We start from the raw sequence: 20,595 nt of genomic DNA, 5'->3' as shown, positions 1-20,595 counted from the left end.
TAATACATATATGTTACAGGTGAATATCTTTTCTTGTCCTGTTTGTCTTAGAATGTTGACATTGACAAGTAGCATCTACATACCCAGAGAGGAAACAGAATGTACAAAGAACACACTTCAATGTTACCCTGGAAAGTATTCTCACTAGCATATACATCATTATGAAATATATCAACATCGTTACAGTGATGAAATTTATATTGTGTATCACATCTCAAATTCCTTCTATAAGAGTGACCACAGTATTAAAATTAATGATATAATTGAAACTGAGTTGTTTGATACAATTTGAAATTACATTGTATCAAACACTATATTGGCAGGATACTATAGCCTGATATAGCTGTTTAGGTCCCAGGCCCGCTCCGATTGCGCTGAAAAAGTGTTTTAATTCACTTTTTCTCACATGCTGCGCAAATCTCGACAGCTGGCTCTACCTCTATGGCTGAGATCATCAAACTTGATCATCTCAGCCGGGAGGCTATTATGCATGTGTGGCAAAACATTGCACTGAATCAATCTCCTCTGAATCAATCTATGGGGAGCTTTCAGTACCTCCATGCAAGTAACATAGATGGTGCTAAAAATTCTTACAAGAATATATCACTATTAAAAGCTGTACCTTACATATATCACTTTAACAAAAATATTTTTTATGTTACATTGTGCAGATCCTGTGATCTCCCCTGCCGGCCTCGGCCCACAGCCATTGCGTTCTTGGAATAGCCGTCCATAGCAGTGCCAGCAGGGGGAGTGACTGTAATGACAGGTAGTCCCCCTGCTGCCTGTAATAAAATAAAAAAAAACTGTGTAAAATGTAATAATATATACTTAGATCATATATCTATATATTATATATATATATATATATATATATTTGTGTAAGGGGCAAATAGCCGTATATGGAGTAAGGATCCAGCATAAGCGTAGGATAGTATAAAGGGAGCAAGTCGGTTGTGGTGTGCCGAGACCGACGATACGGTAGGCCTGTAAATAAAGAGGGCCCACCAAGGAGTAAGAAAGTAAAGTAAATGGAAAGAAAAGAGAAAGTGTTGAAATGAGGAGTGGGTGGGAGGGTCATTCTGATGCTGACCTCAAGCGATATGAGTCAGGTAAGGGGTGTCCCTTATATAGGGGAGTGAATTAATTTAAACCCCTCCCACAAATACAGGCCAAACGGCCTTAATACTTGTGTAAGGGGCAAATAGCCGTATATGGAGTAAGGATCCAGCATAAGCGTAGGATAGTATAAAGGGAGCAAGTCGGTTTTGGTGTGCCGAGAGCGACGATACGGTAGGCCTGTAAATAAAGAGGGCAAAAATGAATAATCAAAGATTTAATACAGTCAACAAATATATACAAATTAACCAGACATTTCCTTAAATGCATTAGAGTATTTAATTCCTGGAAGGATTTTGAAGGTAGGAATTAGTGATGTACCGAACTGTTCGCTGGCGAATAGTTCCTGGCGAACATAGCGTGTTCGCGTTCGCCACGGCGGGCGAACACATGCGCGGTTCGATCCGCCCCCTAGTCGTCATCATTGAGTAAACTTTGACCCTGTGCCTCACAGTCAGCAGACACATTTCAGCCAATCAGCAGCAGACCCTCCCTTCCAGACGCTCCCACCTCATGTACAGCATCCATTTTAGATTCATTCTGAAGCCGCATTCTTAGATAGAGGAGAGAAAGTGTCGCTGCTGCTCATTTGATAGGGAAATGGATAGCTAGGCTAGTGTATTTAGTGTCCACTACAGTCCTGAAGGACTCATCTGATCTCTGCTGTAAGGACAGCACCCCAAAAAGCCCTTTTTAGGGCTAGAACATCAGTCTGTTTTTTTTCCTGTGTAATCTAATTGCAGTTGCCTGCCTGCCAGCTTCTGTGTCAGGCTCACAGTTGATACCCACTTGCCCAGTGCCACCACTCATATCTGGTGTCACAATAGCTTGCATTTAAAAACAAAAAAAATGTTTTCACTGTAATAGATTGAATAGCAGTTAGTTGTCTGCAAGTGTCTGTGTGTCAGGCCAACAGCGTGTACTCTGCCAACCTCTGCCAGTGCACAGTGCCACTCATATCTGGTGTCACAATAGCGTGCATTTAAAAACAAAAACATTTTTTTTCACTGTAATAGATTAAATAGCAGTTAGTTGTCTGCAAGCGTCTGTGTGTCAGGCCAACAGCGTGTACTCTGCCAACCTCTGCCAGTGCACATTGCCACTCATATCTGGTGTCACAATAGCGTGCATTTAAAACAAAAAAACTTTTTCACTGTTATAGATTGAATAGCAGTTAGTTGTCTTCAAGCGGGTGTGTCAGGCCTACAGCGTGTACTCTGCCAACCTCTGCCAGTGCACATTGCCACTCTTATCTGGTGTCGCAATAGATTGCATTTAAAAAACAAAAAATGTTTTTCACTGTTATAGATTGAATAGCAGTTAGTTGTCTGCAAGCGTCTGTGTGTCAGGCCAACAGCGTGTACTCTGCCAACCTCTGCCAGTGCACAGTGCCACTCATAACTGGTGTCACAATAGCGTGCATTTAAAAACCCCAAAACTTTTTTTGCACTGTAATAGATTGAATAGCAGTTAGTTGTCTGCAAGCGTGTGTGTGTCAGGCTAACAGCGTGTACTCTGACAACCTCTGCCAGTGCACAGTGCCACTCATATCTGGTGTCACAATAGCGTGCATTTAAAAACCAAAAAACTTTTTTCACTATTATAGATTGAATAGCAGTTAGTTGTCTGCAAGCGGGTGTCAGGCTTACAGCATGTACTCTGCCAACCTCTGCCAGTGCACAGTGCCACTCATATCTGGTGTCACAATATCGTGCATTTAAAAACCCAAAAACTTTTTTCACTGTTATAGATTGAATAGCAGTTAGTTGTCTTCAAGCGGGTGTGTCAGGCCTACAGCGTGTACTCTGCCAACCTCTGCCAGTGCACATTGCCACTCATATCTGGTGTCACAATAGCGTGCATTTAAAACCAAAAAAACTTTTTTCACTGTTATAGATTGACTAGCAGTTAGTTGTCTTCAAGCGGGTGTCAGGCCTACAGCATGTACTCTGCCAATCTCTGCCAGTGCACATTGCCACTCATATCTGGTGTCACAATAGCGTGCATTTAAAGCCCCAAAACTTTTTTTACTGTTATAGATTGAATAGCAGTTAGTTGTCTTCAAGCGGGTGTCAGGCCTACAGCGTGTACTCTACCAACCTCTGCCAGTACACATTGCCACTCATATCTGGTGTCACAATAGCGTGCATTTAAAAACAAAAAAATTTTTTTCACTGTAATAGATTAAATAGCAGTTAGTTGTCTGCAAGCGTCTGTGTGTCAGGCCAACAGCGTGTACTCTGCCAACCTCTGCCAGTGCACATTGCCACTCATATCTGGTGTCACAATAGCGTGCATTTAAAACAAAAAAACTTTTTTCACTGTTATAGATTGAATAGCAGTTAGTTGTCTTCAAGCGGGTGTGTCAGGCCTACAGCGTGTACTCTGCCAACCTCTGCCAGTGCACATTGCCACTCTTATCTGGTGTCGCAATAGATTGCATTTAAAAAACAAAAAATGTTTTTCACTGTTATAGATTGAATAGCAGTTAGTTGTCTGCAAGCGTCTGTGTGTCAGGCCAACAGCGTGTACTCTGCCAACCTCTGCCAGTGCACAGTGCCACTCATAACTGGTGTCACAATAGCGTGCATTTAAAAACCCCAAAACTTTTTTTCACTGTAATAGATTGAATAGCAGTTAGTTGTCTGCAAGCGTGTGTGTGTCAGGCTAACAGCGTGTACTCTGACAACCTCTGCCAGTGCACAGTGCCACTCATATCTGGTGTCACAATAGCGTGCATTTAAAAACCAAAAAACTTTTTTCACTATTATAGATTGAATAGCAGTTAGTTGTCTGCAAGCGGGTGTCAGGCTTACAGCGTGTACTCTGCCAACCTCTGCCAGTGCACAGTGCCACTCATATCTGGTGTCACAATATCGTGCATTTAAAAACCCAAAAACTTTTTTCACTGTTATAGATTGAATAGCAGTTAGTTGTCTTCAAGCGGGTGTGTCAGGCCTACAGCGTGTACTCTGCCAACCTCTGCCAGTGCACATTGCCACTCATATCTGGTGTCACAATAGCGTGCATTTAAAACCCAAAAACTTTTTTCACTGTTATAGATTGAATAGCAGTTAGTTGTCTTCAAGCGGGTGTCAGGCCTACAGCGTGTACTCTGCCAACCTCTGCCAGTGCACATTGCCACTCATATCTGGTGTCACAATAGCGTGCATTTAAAACCAAAAAACGTTTTTTACTGTTATAGATTGAATAGCAGTTAGTTGTCTTCAAGCGGGTGTCAGGCCCACAGCGTGTACTCTGCCAACCTCTGCCAGTGCACATTGCCACTCATATCTGGTGTCACAATAGCGTGCATTTAAAACCAAAAAAACTTTTTTTACTGTTATAGATTGACTAGCAGTTAGTTGTCTTCAAGCGGGTGTCAGGCCTACAGCATGTACTCTGCCAACCTCTGCCAGTGCACATTGCCACTCATATCTGGTGTCACAATAGCGTGCATTTAAAACCCCAAAACTTTTTTTACTGTTATAGATTGAATAGCAGTTAGTTGTCTTCAAGCGGGTGTCAGGCCTACAGCGTGTACTCTACCAACCTCTGCCAGTACACATTGCCACTCATATCTGATGTCACAATAGCGTGCATTTAAAACCAAAAAAACGTTTTTCACTGTTATAGATTGAATAGCAGTTAGTTGTCTTCAAGCGGGTGTCAGGCCTATAGTGTGTACTCTGCCAACCTCTGCCAGTGCACATTGCCACTCATATCTGGTGTCACAATAGCGTGCATTTAAAACCAAAAAACTTTTTTCACTGTTATAGATTGAATAGCAGTTAGTTGTCTTCAAGCGTGTGTGTCAGGCCTACAGCGTGTACTCTGCCAACCTCTGCCAGTGCACAGTGCCACTCATATCTGGTGTCACAATAGCGTGCATTTAAAAACAAGAATTTTTTTTCCACTGTAATAGATTGAATAGCAGTTAGTTGTCTGCAAGCGTCTGTGTGTCAGGCCAACAGCGTGTACCAAGCCAACCTCTGCCAGTGCACATTGCCACTCATATCTGGTGTCACAATAGCGTGCATTTAAAAACAAAATGTGTTTTTTTCGCTGTTATAGATTGAATAGCAGTTAGTTGTCTTCAAGCGGGTGTGTCAGGCTTACAGCGTGTACTCTGCCAACCTCTGCCACTGCACAGTGCCACTCATATCTGGTCTCACAGTAGCTTGCACGCATAGTACCACTTATCCCCCAAAAAATGACAGTTTCGGTCAGAAGGAGGGGGGTAACATAAAACATATAACCAACTATATACAAATGAGGGGTCTCCGAAATGAGACCTGGTTGTCATAGTGCTCATTGGGCACTAAAGCCCTCGTGGGGGCGGGAAACTTGAAAAGTTCTGAGGACATAGTTGACTGGCTAACACAGGACACACAATCTTCTACAGCTTCCGCTCGGAACCTTGACGCACCATCCTCCTCCAGCTTAGCTTCGGGCACCTCTCAAGATACCACTCACCCGCCTGCCGCCTTTACTAACACTAGCAGAACAGCCACTTCACTTTATCTGTCAGAGGAGTTATTTACACATCCGTTTGAAGAAATGAGTGATGCGCAACCATTATTGCCAGAGGATGTAGATAGAAGGGATAAGTCTCAGTCAGGCAGCATTACACACATGGACATACGGTGTGATGATGATGATGATGTTGTACCCGCTACTGCTTCCTTTGTCAGATACAAGTGAAGCGGTTGATGATGACGATGCGTCCATGGATGTCAGTTGGAAGCAGGGGGAGGTCGTCGCAAAGAGCTAGTGGCACAGTCAGACAGCATGCATCGGCACCCGGGGTCAGCCCGACAGCATGCTGTGTCCACCACCAGAATGCTATCATTGCAGAGCTCAGCAGTGTGGAATTTTTTTGTGTGTCTGAATCTGACAACAGCGATGCCATTTGCAACCTGTGCCAAAAGAAACTGAGTCGTGGGAAATCCAACACCCACCTAGGTAAAACTGCTTTGCATAGGCACATGATCGCACATCACAAACGCCTATGGGATCAACACATGAGTACAAGCAGCACACAAACTCAAAGCCGCCATCCTCCTCCTGGTCCAGCATCTTCAGCCACATCAACCACTGCTGTCCTCCTTGCCCCCTCTCAACCATCCGCCACTCCGTCTCTCGCCTTGAGCAGTTCCCGCTCATCTGCCCACAGTCAGGTATCTGTCAAGGACATGTTTGAGTGTAAGAAGCCAATGTCAGAAAGTCACCCCCTTGCCCAGCATCTGACAGCTGGCTTGTCTTAACTATTAGCCCGCCAGCTTTTACCATACAAGCTGGTGGAGTCTGAGGCGTTCAAAAAAATTGTAGCTATTGGGACACCGCAGTGGAAGGTACCCGGACAAAATTTATTTTCACAAAAGGCAATCCCCAACCTGTAATCGATTGAGCAAAAGGAAGTAATGGCATGTCTGGCACACAGTGTTGGGGCAAGGGTACATCTGACCACTGATACCTGGTCTGCAAAGCATGGTCAGGGCAGGTATATCACCTACACTGCGCATTGGGTAAACCTGCTGACGGCTGCCAAGCATGGAATGCGTGGCCCTGCAAAGGAGTTGGTGACACCGCCATGACTTGCAGGCAGGCCTGCTGCCACCTCCTCTACTCCTCCTACTCCATCCTCTTCCATAACCTCCTCGGCTGAGTCCTCTTCGGCTGCTGCATCTTGCTCCACATCAACGGCACCCCCCAGCTCCCCAGGTACTATTCCACATCCCGGATACGGCAGTGTCACGCCGTCTTGGGTTTGACTTACTTGAAAGCAGAGAGTCACATCGGACAAGCACTCCTGTCTGCCCTGAATGCACTGGTGGAAAAGTGGCTGACTCTGCAGCAACTGGATATCGGCAAAGTGGTTTGTGACAATGGAAAAAATTTGTTGGCAGCATTAAAGTTGGGCAAGTTGACACATGTGCCTTGCATGGCACATGTGTGTAATCTGATCATACAACGCTTTGTGCATAAGTACACAGGCTTACAGGACGTCCTGAAGCAGGCCAGGAAGGCGTGTGGCCATTTCAGGCGTTCCTACATGGCCATGGTGCACTTTGCAGATATCCAGCGGCGAAACAACATGCCAGTGAGGCGCTTGATTTGCGACAGCCCGACACGTTGGAATTCAACACTCCTAATGTTCGACCGCCTGCTCCAACAAGAAAAAGACGTTAATGAATATTTGTATGACCTGGGTGCTAGGACAGCCTCTGGGGAGCTGGGAATTTTTTTGCCACGTTACTGGACGCTCATGCGCAATGCCTGTAGGCTCATGCGTCCTTTTGAGGAGGTGACAAACCTAGTCAGTCGCACCGAAGGCACCATCAGCGACATCATACCATTTGTTTTCTTCCTGGAGCGTGCCCTGCGAAGAGTGCTGGATCAGGCCGTAGATGAGCGTGAAGAGGTAGAGGAAGAGTTGTGGTCACTATCACCACCAGAAACAGCCTTATCAGCATCGCTTGCTGGACCTGCGGCAACGCTGGAAGAGGATTGTGAGGAAGAGGAGTCAGAGGAGGAATGTGGCTTTGAGGAGGAGGAGGAATGTGGCTTTGAGGAGGAGGAGGAAGACCAACCACAACAGGCATCCCAGGGTGCTCATTGTCACCTATCTGGTACACGTGGTGTTGTACATTGCTGGGGGGAAGAACATACCTTCATTGAGATCACTGAGGAGGAGGAACGGGAAATGAGTAGCTCGGCATCCAACCTTGTGCAAATGTGGTCTTTCATGCTGTCGTGCCTGTTGAGGGACCCTCGTATAAAAAGGCTGAAGGAGAACGACCTGTACTGGGTGTCCATGCTACTAGACCCCCGGTATAAGCAGAAAGTGGCTGAAATGTTACCAAATTACAACAAGTCGGAAAGGATGCAGCAGTTCCAAAATCAATTAAAAAGTATGCTTTACACAGCGTATAAGGGTGATGTCACAGCACAACGGGAATCTAACAGGGGAAGAGGAGAAAGTAATCCTCCTCCTCCCACGACCACGCCGGCAAGGACAGGACGCATTAAAGACGTGTGGTTGATGGAGGACATGCGGAGCTTTTTAAGTCCTACGCATCGCCACAGCCCTTCGGGATCCACCCTCAGAGAACGACTCGACCGACAGGTAGCAGACTACCTCGCCTTAACTGCAGATATCGACACTCTGAGGAGCGATGAACCCCTTGACTACTGGGTGTGCAGGCTTGACCTGTGGCCTGAGCTATCCCAATTTGCGATAGAACTTCTGGCCTGCCCCGCTTCAAGTGTCCTGTCAGAAAGGACCTTCAGTGCAGCAGGAGGTATCGTCACTGAGAAGAGAAGTCGCCTAGGTCAAAAAAGTCTAGATTACCTCACCTTTATTAAGATGAATGAGGGATGGATCCCGAAGGGACTGACAGTGGGCGATACATTCGACTAAAAAAGGCCTGATGAGATGAGCTGCCTTGGGCTTAAAATGGTCCACACGCTGCTGTATTTTAGCTCTGAATGCCGGTTGACTTGCGTGACTTATCCGCCACCAACTAGGGTTCAAGCCGCAATGTTTTAGGGCACTTTCTGCCTGGGAAATAAACATCAATTTTTCTGTCCGCTGCTACAGCAGCGGCTGCAACAATACCTAATTTTTCAGGCATGTGTACATGCCTAATTTTTCGGGCCTCTGGTGCTGCACTGTGGCTTCAAAACCCAAACCATAAAAAAGGCACATAACAGGGATTAAACTGATAGGAATAATACTACTTAACACACCACTCCTATCTGGTGGCACATTAGATTGCACGCGCAGTGCCCCAAATTTGAAGTAGGAGGACCGACCAAGCATCTTTTTCCATCTCCCGGTTCCTAAAATCGATGCCATCGATACACGTCCCCTGATAGGGCGCCAGCTCGTTATTCTCTTGGGCGCAAGCTCGTTAGTCTCTTTTTCACTTCACTAGGGACACTTTACTGCACTATGGGCACTTAGACCCACTCTTTGTCTTGCACAGTGTTATTCCTAGCCAGCATCTGTGATGGGAAACCAGGCAGTCATCTAAACGTTTAGATTGAGCTTTAGCTTAGAACACCCTTGAAGGTGTTTAAGGAGATTTGGGCTAGTTTAGAGGATTCTTCTTAGACCTCTCTGAGTCTTTATAGCCCTTCTACCTATCCAGCATTTCTGGAAACTAGCTAAGAGAAAGGGTGGCTGTGTGTCTGTGATACATTTAACTTTATATCACCTTATTGACACTTTTTATGACAGCATCACTCCGGTCTCCATACTCTCTGCCTATACCCATCTATTTAGAGGGAATTTCCTTGCCCCTGGCAAGATTATATAATAGGTAATAGTATTACCATTATTACACAATTAGCCACTATAGGGGGGATGAGTATAGTATCCCTTTGTTATTTCTAAATGATACAATAAAGACTTTTGGCCATTACTCAATTTACTTTAACAAAGGGTACTAACCACGGTATTAGGAAGCATTACTCTGCTTTCCCTTTCTCCCTCTATTATACACCTATGCTCACTAGGATTTGTAGGTATCACTTTATTATAGTTGTCTAACCTTTTCCTATGCCAGTTTTAGATCTCCTTCTTGGGAGAATTTTTCTTTCTTCAGTTTATTAGCATACCTGGGTACAAGCCCTCGGTGGGGCTGGCACCACCACCTGACCACATTTCCTCGTTTCTTCCACTCATACCGCTTTTTCCATCTTTGAAGGGGTTTGGCGAAACAAGGAAATAGTCCTCTACTGGTAACAGGGATTAAACTGATAAGAATAGTTCTACTTAACACACATTATAATAAGGCAGAGAGAGGCAACACAGAGAGAGGAGTCTGAAGAAGAGGAGTCAGAAGAGGAAGACCAAACACAGCAGGCGTCCCAGGGGGCTTGTTGTCACCTTTCGGGGACCCTTGGTGTTGTACGTGGCTGGATGGAGGAAGAGACCTTCAATGACATCAGTGAGGACAAGAAACGGACATGGCTAGCTTGGTATCCAACCTTGTGCAAATGGACTGTTTGCGGTTGTTTGAGGTGCGTTAAACGGGGAGTTTGGTCTGTCACTGTGAAGCGGGCGTAACCCTTACACTACCTGATCGATACAACATCATACAGTAGGTCCCCCCCTCATTATTTTTATGGCCCCCACCCACCGCTCACAGGTGGGGGCGGGCGGGAGGACAGTAGGTCCCCCCCCCTTATCCTTATTTACTGAATATTCCCCTGTATAACAATGTTTGGCATTTAGTAAATATTCCCTATTCTGCTCTGTGTCAGTGTGTATCAGGGTCTCTGAGGACAGGGGTCAATCCATATCTGCCAAGTGACCCTATGTAGGAGGAACAGTCCCTATTCTGCTCTGTGTCAGTGTGTATCAGGGTCCCTGAGGACAGGTGTCAATCCATATCTGCCAAGTGACCCTATGTAGGGGGAAAAGTCCCTATTCTGCTTTGTGTCAGTGTGTATCAGGGATCCTTAGGATAGGTGTCAATCCATATCTGCCAAGTGACCCTATGTAGGGGGAACAGTCCCTATTCTGCTCTGTGTCAGTGTGTATCATTGTCTCTGAGGACAGGTGTCAATCCATATGTCAAGGTGTCAATATGTCATATGTCAGGTGTCAATCCATATCCATTGTGATTTAGGAATGTTAGGTGATTTATGCCCAGGGGCGGACTGACCGGTCGGGCACTTCAGACATGGTCCGTGGGCCCGGCCGGGAGGGGGGTCCGCCATCAGGGGGCCCGCCCGCCCCTTTAAATGCTGCAGCCGCCCGAGCGCTCTCTCAAGAGCGCACAGGCGGCTGCAGCTTCTCACCTCCCCTCCTCTGTAGCGTGGCCGAGCTGCTGTGCGGTCCGGTGCCCGGCCGGAGTGATAGGAAGGTGCACACTGAGTGTGCACCTTCCTGTCAGTCCGGCCGGGTACAGGAAACAGAAACTCCTGTTCCGCGTGGAACAGGAGTTTCTGTTTCCTGTACCCGGCCGGACTGACAGGAAGGTGCACACTCAGTGTGCACCTTCCTATCACTCCGGCCGGGCTCCGCGGACCGGACAGCAGCTCGGCCACGCTACAGAGGAGGGGGTGGGTAAGAACAGAGAGGGGGGGGAAGGGGGGGAAGAACAGAGATGGGGGGAGAAATGAACAGAGAGGGAGGGGGGAGAAATGAAGAGAGAGGGAGGGGGTGGGGGGGGGAAATGAACAGAGAGGGAGCGGGTGGGGGGGAAATGAACAGAGAGGGAGGGGGTGGGGGAAATGAACAGAGAGGGAGGGGGTGGGGGAAATGAACAGAGAGGGAGGGGGTGGGGGAAATGAACAGAGAGGGAGGGGGTGGGGGGGAATGAACAGAAAGGGAGGGGTGGGGGGGAAATGAACAGAGAGGGGGTGGGGGGAATGAACAGAGAGGGAGGGGGTGGGGGGGAAATGAACAGAGAGGGGTGGGGGGAATGAACAGAGAGGGAGGGGGTGGGGGGGAAATGAACAGAGAGGGAGGGGGTGGGGGGGGAAATGAACAGAGAGGGGGTGGGGGGGGATGAACAGAGAGGGAGGGGGTGGGGGGAAATGAACAGAGAGGGGGTGGGGGGAATGAACAGAGAGGGAGGGGGTGGGGGGGAAATGAACAGAGAGGGAGGGGGTGGGGGGGAAATGAACAGAGAGGGAGGGGGTGGGGGGGAAATGAACAGAGAGGGAGGGGGTGGGGGGGAAATGAACAGAGAGGGAGGGGGTGGGGGAAATGAACAGAGAGGGAGGGGGTGGGGGGAAATGAACAGAGAGGGAGGGGGTGGGGGGGAAATGAACAGAGAGGGGGTGGGGGGAATGAACAGAGAGGGAGGGGGTGGGGGGGAAATGAACAGAGAGGGGGTGGGGGGAATTAACAGAGAGGGAGGGGGTGGGGGGGAATGAACAGAGAGGGAGGGGGTGGGGGGAATGAACAGAGAGGGGGGAATGAACAGAGAGGGGGGAATGAACAGAGAGGGGGAATGAACAGAGAGGGGGAATGAACAGAGAGGGGGGGAATGAACAGAGAGGGGGGGAATGAACAGAGGGGGGGAATGAACAGAGAGGGGGGATGAACAGAGGGGGGGATGAACAGAGAGGGGGGATGAACAGAGAGGGGGAATGAACAGAGAGGGGGGATGAACAGAGAGGGGGGATGAACAGAGAGGGGGATGAACAGAGAGGGGGGGATGAACAGAGAGGGGGGATGAACAGAGAGGGGGGGATGAACAGAGAGGGGGGAATGAACAGGGAGGGGGGGAATAAACAGGGGGGGAATAAACAGGGAGGGGGGATGAACAGAGAGGGGGGGAATGAACAGAGAGGGGGGAATAAACAGGGAGGGGGGATGAACAGAGAGGGGGGGGAATGAACAGAGAGGGAGGGGGTGGGGGGGAAATGAACAGAGAGGGGGTGGGGGAATGAACAGAGAGGGAGGGGGTGGGGGGGAATGAACAGAGAGGGAGGGGGTGGGGGGAATGAACAGAGAGGGGGGAATGAACAGAGAGGGGGAATGAACAGAGAGGGGGAATGAACAGAGAGGGGGGAATGAACAGAGAGGGGGGAATGAACAGAGGGGGGGGAATGAACAGAGAGGGGGGATGAACAGAGAGGGGGGATGAACAGAGAGGGGGGAATGAACAGAGAGGGGGGATGAACAGAGAGGGGGATGAACAGAGAGGGGGGATGAACAGAGAGGGGGATGAACAGAGAGGGGGGATGAACGGGGGGGGATGAACAGAGAGGGGGGATGAACAGAGAGGGGGGAATGAACAGGGAGGGGGGAATAAACAGGGAGGGGGGATGAACAGAGAGGGAGGGGGGAAATGAACAGAGAGGGGGGGAAATAAACAGAGAGGGAGGGGAGGGGGTAAGAAGAAAGAGGGAGGGGGTGGGTAAGAAGAAAGAGGGAGGGGGGTAAGAAGAAAGATGGAGGGGGTGGGTAAGAAGAAAGAGGGAGGGGGGTGGGTAAGAAGAAAGAAGGAGGGGGGTGAGTAAGAAGAAAGAGGGATGGGGTAAGAAGAAAGAGGGAGGGGGTAAGAAGAGAGAGGCAGGGGGTAAGAAGAGAGAGGGAGGGGGTAAGAAGAGGGAGGGGGTAAGAAGAGAGAGGGAGGGGGGTAAGAAGAGATAGGGAAGGGGGTAAGAAGAGAGAGGGAGGGGGGGTACGAAGAGAGAGGGAGGGGGGTAAGAAGAGAGAGGGAGGGGGGGTAAGAAGAGAGAGGGAGGGGGGGTAAGAAGAGAGAGGGTGAGGGGGGAGAAGAGAAAGGGAGGGGGGAGAAGAGAAAGGGAGGGGGTAAGAAGTGAAAGGGAGGGGGGGTAAGAAGAGAAAGGGAGGTGGGTAAGAAGAGAAAGGGAGGGGGGTAAGAAGAGAGAGGAAGGGGGTAAGAAGAGAGAAGAAGGGGGTAAGAAGAGAGAGGGAGGGGGGTAGGAAGAGAGAGGGAGGGGCGTAAGAAGAGAGAGGGGGGTTAGGAGAAGAGAGGGAGGGGGTAAGAAGAGAGGGGGGGTAAGAAGAGGGGGAGGGGGGTAAGAAGAGGGGGGAGGGGAGTAAGAAGAGGGGGAGAGTAAGAAGGGGGTAAGAAGAGAGTGAGGGGGGAGTAAGAAGAGGGGGGTAAGAAGAGGGGAAGGGGGGGAGTAAGAGGAGGGCAATTGCCCCCTCCCCTGTCTGCAGGCACCGTGCGGGCAGCCGGCAGGGGAGGGAGGAAGAGAGGACCCGGGAGCTCAGCCTGCAGCTCCTCTGGGTCCTTCTTGCACGAGCACAGATCGTTGCGGCTCTTGCGAGAGTAAACTCTAGCCCTGGAGCTACGGGCTAGAGTTCACTCTCAACACTGTGACCACCAGGGATTCCTGGTGGTCGCAGTGGTGAGAGTGAACTCTAGCCCCATAAACACACTGCCCCCACACACCATACACATTCACACACTGCCCACCATACACCCACACACACACCATGCACATTTACACACACACATACACTGCCCACCCATACACACACATCCCCCCATACTAACATTGCCACACACATACACAGCCCCCTCATACACACATTGCCCCACACACCCTACACATTCACACACTACACCCCCTCACACACACACACTGCACCCCTTACACATTGCACCACTGCTCCTATACCCTACTACAGCCTCATATCCCAGCAGACCCCAGGTAAGTTGTCAAACTGTTCTTAAACGGTTTGACTACTTACTCTGAAAGGGGGGTCCGGCCCTCCTGGCACCATAATGACTACACAGAGCAGTAGTGGTTATTGTGCATGGATTATTTCTTTAAATAATCTACAAATGCCCCAGTAGCCAGCAAGCCAGCCAGCCCACAGGCCGGCCAGCCAGCCAGCCAGCCCACAGGCCGGCCAGCCAGCCCACAGGCCACCAGTTAGGCTTACAGCCAGCAAGCCCGCAGCCTGCCAACCGCAGCCAGCAAGCCACAGCCAGCAAGCCAACAGCCTGCCAGCTGCAGCCAGCAAGCCAACAGCCTGCCAGCCACAGCCAGCAAGCCCACAACCTGCTGGCAGTAGCCAGCAAGCCCACAGCCTGCCGGCAGTAGCCAGCAAGCCCACAGCCTGCCAGCAAGCCCACAGCCTGCCAGCCGCAGCCAGTAAGCCCACAGCCTTCCAGCAAGCCCACAGACTGCCAGCCAGCAACAGTAATTAAGGTAAGAGGAGCTAACTTGGCCTAAGTATCAGCGAGCTATGTTGTGTTGCTATATTGTGAATAGGAACCAGAGTGTTGGAGAGACCCCCTTCCAGGCCCCATTAGACTCCATTGTAGTCTTTAATGGGACCTGGAGGAAATTCTTTCTAACACACTCTCTAAAGGACACTGAGATAGCCTCTGCTAGAATGCTCCCCCCCCCCATGGCCCATTAGCCCTCAATTGTAGTCTCTACTGGGGCCTGGAGGGGATTCTTTTGAACACACTCTCTAAAGGACAAGTTTCCAGCAGGGACACTGAGATGGCCTCTGTTAGAAAGACCCCCTTCCAAGCCTATTAGACTCCATTGTAGTCTCTAATAGGGAATGGAGGGGATTCTTTTGAACACACTCTCTAAAGGACACTGAGATAGCCTCTGCTAGAAAGACCCCCCTCCATGGCCCATTAGCCCTCAATTGTAGTCTCTACTGGGGCCTCGAAGGGATTATTGCACTTTTGTTCCTTGTGTCTAAAGATTGTGTAGGGTGTGGCTGGAGGCGGTGCATGGAGGCGGGACATGGGTGGCGCTTGCTGCAGAGTATGGGTGGGGCCTGTAAGGGGGCCCTTGATTTATTTTGCCCGGGGGCCCTGACGGTTCTCAGTCCGCCCCTTTGTGGATTAAAACCAGACTCTGCATCAACTGTGTAATTTTCCATGGGAGTTTTGCCATGGATCCCCCTCCGGCATGCCACAATCCAGGTGTTTGTCCCCTTGAAACAACTTTCCAATCACTATTGTGGCCAGAAAGAGTCCCTGTGGGTTTTAAAATTTGCCTGCCCATTTAAGTCTATGGCGGTTCGCCCGGTTCGCGAACATTTGCGGAAGTTCGCGTTTGCCGTTTGCAAACCGAAAATTTTATGTTCGCGACATCACTAGTAGGAATCTAGGGCCAAAAGTGGACACCATTTGTTGTGGGTAGGATAGTATGTTATCTCTGCTGTTGGTGCGTGTTGACTCGTTTCGGAATGTGGTAGAGCCAATAGGTAATGATATATGTGTTTACGTACGTGGGATCGTTAAAGACAATGATCTGTCTGAGTGGTGGTGATGGTAGTGGATTCTCTGGCCTGAGAAAGGCATAAAAGGCAATGTGCATGGCTGGTAATGGCCGACTTGGTAGTATAATTGAATGGTTGTAGATCTAATAGGTCCGATAAGGATGAAAAGTTGGATGGCTATTGGTAATCTCTGAGAGGAACGTGGGGGAACGGATTCCTGAAAACCTCTGAGTATATTCTTGTCTGGTATGATAGCATGAAGTTATGGTAGTTTGGGCCATAGGTTATCCTGTGTTGTTGAATTCCTGTAAAATATATAATTAATGGTGTGTGAGATAGTTTAAGTTTAAGGTGGCAAAAAGAAGCAAAACCTAGGAGAAATGTTATGACACAGGTTGAGCTATGTCGTGTTCCAATGAGATTCTTTAACCCCTTAAGGACACATGACATGTGTGACATGTCATGATTCCCTTTTATTCTAGAAGTTTGGTCCTTAAGGGGTTAAGCCAGGTGGAAAACTGTGTTATGCGTTCTACAAGTATGGGACGGAAGTGCTAGGTGGGATAGTGCATGCTATGCTGCATAAGTATGTCTAATCCATGATTTTGTCTCTGGAACGAAAGAGTGGCCGTGACTGTATGGGCGGCTTTAGGAAGCGTATGATGAACATGCCTGGAATATAAATGAGGCAATTGTCGGCAGGGATGTATACCCCCGCCTGGTACATGAAAGTAAAAGAAATGTGATAAGTTGCCAACCAAGTGAGTTCCTCAGAAATATCATGACCTTACGGATGAGTAGTGGCGTTTGTTGATGATATGACATGTGCTTAGTTGTCTGAGTAACAACGGATTGATGACACTGACCATGATTTACCCCATGCCACAGCAGCTGCTACAATGGGATAGATCCCCCAAAGGGGCTGAGGTGGTGAAAAAATTTCCAAACCTGGATGTCATGCCAACAGCTCCAAAGTAATGGTTCCCGGTAGATCGCTGCCAAACCCGTGGTAGACGCCGCGTCTGTCTGGCTGGAGAAGTGTCAGACAATCCTGGAAGGAACATGCTTTTACCATGCCAAGTGGTTAAGAAATTCCCCCCCCATGTGCAGGTCTGCTGTTGCTGGGGTGTCTAGGGACATCCTCTGATCGTCATGTTGGAAGTGTGGAAAAAAGGGGAAAGTACTCTGGATGTGAAAGTGTGGTCTTGTGGTATGATTGGCATGGCAAAATTAAGGAACCTGGAAGGGATTGTAGTTCCTTGCAGTTGTAAGTACTAAGCAAGAGGTAGTGATTGATGTAGTTGAGAATGTTCCCTATTTGTCTTGTGGTAACTTGCGTGTATGGATGCCGACTCAAGTCAGATGCCCAGTAATGTGATGATAGTGTCTGGGCCTTCTGTTTCTTATGGGTACTGGGACGCCCAAGTGGCCAACCAGACTAATCTGCTGTGAGGCTTCTAGTGAAAAATATGTTATCTTTGATCAACAAGAAGTCTTCTAGATAGTGTATGACTGTAAGGCAGGGGCGTATTAGCCGCGAGGCAAACAAGGCATTTGCCTTGGGCGGCATTTTCCAGGGGGCGGCAAAAAACGCCGCCCCCAAATGCCCAGGGCAAATGCCTTGTTAGCCTTGCGGCTAACTGACAAGCCCTCTGGGCGGGCGGTCTGCTGGGCGGCGCTGGCGGGCGGCCGGCGAGGGAGCACTTCCTCTGAGCTGTCTGCTCAGCTCCCTCGCGCGCCGCAGAGTGAGGCTGGGAGCCGGAATATGACATCATATTCCGGCTCCGCCTCCCAGCCTCACTGTGCGGCGCGCGAGGGAGCTGAGCAGACAGCTCAGAGGAAGTGCTCCCTCGCCGTCCGCCCGCCAGCGCCGCCCAGCAGCCACTGGACCACCAGGGAGAAATAGGACACCCCCCCCCCAGCATTCCCAAAGGTAAGGAGGCTGGGGGGGGGGGTAAATTAAAAAAAAAAAATGTGTTAAATATGTGAGTGAGTGAGTATGTGTGTATGTCTGTTAGTGTGTGTGTGTGTGTGTGTGTGTGTGTGTGTGTGAATGTGTGTGTCTGTCTGTTAGTGTGTGTGTGTCTGTTTGTTAGTATGTCTGTGTATGTCTGTTAGTGTGTGTGTGTCTGTTAGTGCGTGTGTGAATGTCTGTTAGTGTGTCTGTGTATGTCAGTGTGTGTGTCTGTTAGTGTGTGTGTATGTCTGTTAGTGTGTGTGTGTGTGAATGTCTGTTAGTGTGTCTGTGTATGTCAGTGTGTGTGTCTGTTAGTGTGTGTGTGAATGTCTGTTAGTGTGTCTGTTTATGTCTGTTAGTGTGTGTGTGTGTATGTCTGTTAGTGTGTGTGTGTGTATGTCTGTTAGTGTGTGTGTATGCCTGTTAGTGTGTGTGTATGTCTGTTAGTGTGTGTGTATGTCTGTTAGTGTGTGTGTGTATGTCTGTTAGTGTGTGTGTATGTCTGTAAGTGTGTGTGTGTGTGTGTGTGTGTGTGTGTGTATGTCTGTTAGTGTGTGTCTGTTAGTGTGTGTGTGTGTGTATGTATGTCTGTTAGTGTGTATGTCTGTTAGTGTGTGTGTATGTATGTCTGTTAGTGTGTGTCTGTTAGTGCGTGTGTGTGTGTCATTTAGTGTGAGTGTGTGTATCTGCTAGTGAGGGTGTGTCTGTTAGTGAATGTGAGTGTGTCTGTAAGTGTGTGTGTGTTTCTGTTAGCGAGTGTGTGTTTCTGTTAGCTAGTGTATGCGTATCTGTAAGTGAATGTGTGTGTGTGTATTTAGAAGGCGGGGCGGGGGAAGGGTGGGGGTGGTGCGGGCGGGGGGAAGGGTTGGATGGGGGTGGCGCGGGCGGGAGGGGGGCGCCTGAGTTTTGTCCTGCCTAGGGCAGCACAAAACCAGGATACACCACTGCTGTAAGGCCTCTGGATATGTTATCATAACCAGCACAGAGTATCTGCGAATATCGATAGTAGGCTAATCTGTAGCCCGAAAGTTGAGCGGGGAACGGATTGCCCATTTTATGCCATGTAAGTGCCAGTGTGTAGGTTAGATGGTAGCTGTTTACTGCGTTGATGATATTGGTCTTACTTAACCAAGCTTCAAGCCATGCTTGAGTGATAGCCGTAAAGGTAGATCAATGGTGTTGTATAGTAAGGCAACTCCTCGGAGGGTATGAGGGAGTTGAGACTTGGGGTAGCGGAGGTGTGTGGTGCCAATAAGTCTATGGTTAGTCTTTGTTTAAGGGAAGATTTCCTTGTGACAATACCAATGTGTTTGTGTTTGGTGCCATGCTGTAAATGGTGGAGATTGGAAGACCCATCTGCAAATCTTGGCTATGAGTGTGTTTACAGCCAATGGTTCTGTTGTGCTGACTGTAAGTGAGGGCATGCTATATTCCTTGAAGGTGTATTTATGATACCTGTATGGGAGCCCTTTGAAACTCCAGAGCTTTAGTAAATCTACTACAAGTCTGGAAGGGTGATGAGTCAGGAGTGTTGAAAATGCATTGGTGTGTACAGATGGTGAGTACGTTATTTGTAAGTTGTATTGGGACACATGGTTTGTCATGTGCCCTGAACCATTTGAACATATATGCAACAGTCTATATGCAATGCAACTACTCATATCAATTGTCTCTTCTAGTTCAGAGGTGCTGGTACATGGAGCCTGAGAGTGCTCGTCCATTTGTTTGGGACAAAATCCCTTCTGTATGGGTACCTGCACAAATAAACATCTCTACATATTCCAAATGCCAACCCAACCCAGGGATGGTCAGTTCCTGATTTACCTGGAATCCCTGGATCTGACCATCACAGATACACAATCATACATATATATGCCTTGCTTCCCCAATGTGCTGGGATCATACGTGCAGGGTTAACGTCTTGTGTGTCATAAGAATTGATTGCACCAGGTAACCGAGTTTCGGTTGGTGCTGGTTGTACAGTAACGTGAGGCCCAGCCTTGTGAGGGCTGTGGTGACCGACTCGAGATTGCCAGTCTGTCATAATTTTTTTTATTTATTTTTTGGCTCATGAGTTTGAGTGAAGCTAGCATGGCCTGGGTGTCACCTGAGTTGGTGTAACTGGGCCTTCCCCTGCCTCCGTGTTGTCTGTTGATGTATAGAGGAGTTTGAATAACTCTGCTTTCCTTGCTGTGGCAGGGTAGGGGATTTGTCACCTCCTTAGGTCGGTGGTAATGTGTGGAATCGTCCAGGATCTGATTGCTGCTGGACTAGCAACATCGCCTCTGCTTGAAGGTGTATCAATTCTAGCCGGGGTGCTAGGAAGAGGTGATTCTTCACCATCTTTTTGAGAAATACTTAAATAACAATAAAGATTGCAATTATTATTTGTACCCAGGGGTCTTGTACTGGCTTGCTAGCTAAGCCGTAAGGCGAAACGATTAGGCTTGGTGTTTTTTGGTGACTGCTGAGGCCCTGCTAGTTGCCAAGTGGCTTGAGAGGCTCTATCTATGTTTGGCGCGAGGGGATTTTGTGTGGCCACCGAACGTTGTGGCAGGATGTTGGCCTCTCGGTGACAGTAACCAGAAAATAGGAAGGGGAATGACAGGTGAGGCCCTCTCTATGATACAATGCGAGGCGGCTAGCTCACGAGTGGCCCGGGGGGTGTATGCCTCCGAGTGTGAGGCAGGGTGTTGGCCTCGCGGGACCACTAACCGAAGCATAATGCAGAGAAAAAAAGGGGGTAATACCTATTGGGCCCTAGAACACTAATTGCCAGTACACTATTACTATTCCAGGGAAGGTAAGAGATGCATAACTACAT

This window comes from Pelobates fuscus, chromosome 1 (assembly GCF_036172605.1).
Source record: "Pelobates fuscus isolate aPelFus1 chromosome 1, aPelFus1.pri, whole genome shotgun sequence".
NCBI lineage: Eukaryota > Metazoa > Chordata > Amphibia > Anura > Pelobatidae > Pelobates > Pelobates fuscus.
The sequence above is the reverse complement of the archived record's forward strand: the minus strand, read 5'-3'. Positions refer to the sequence as shown.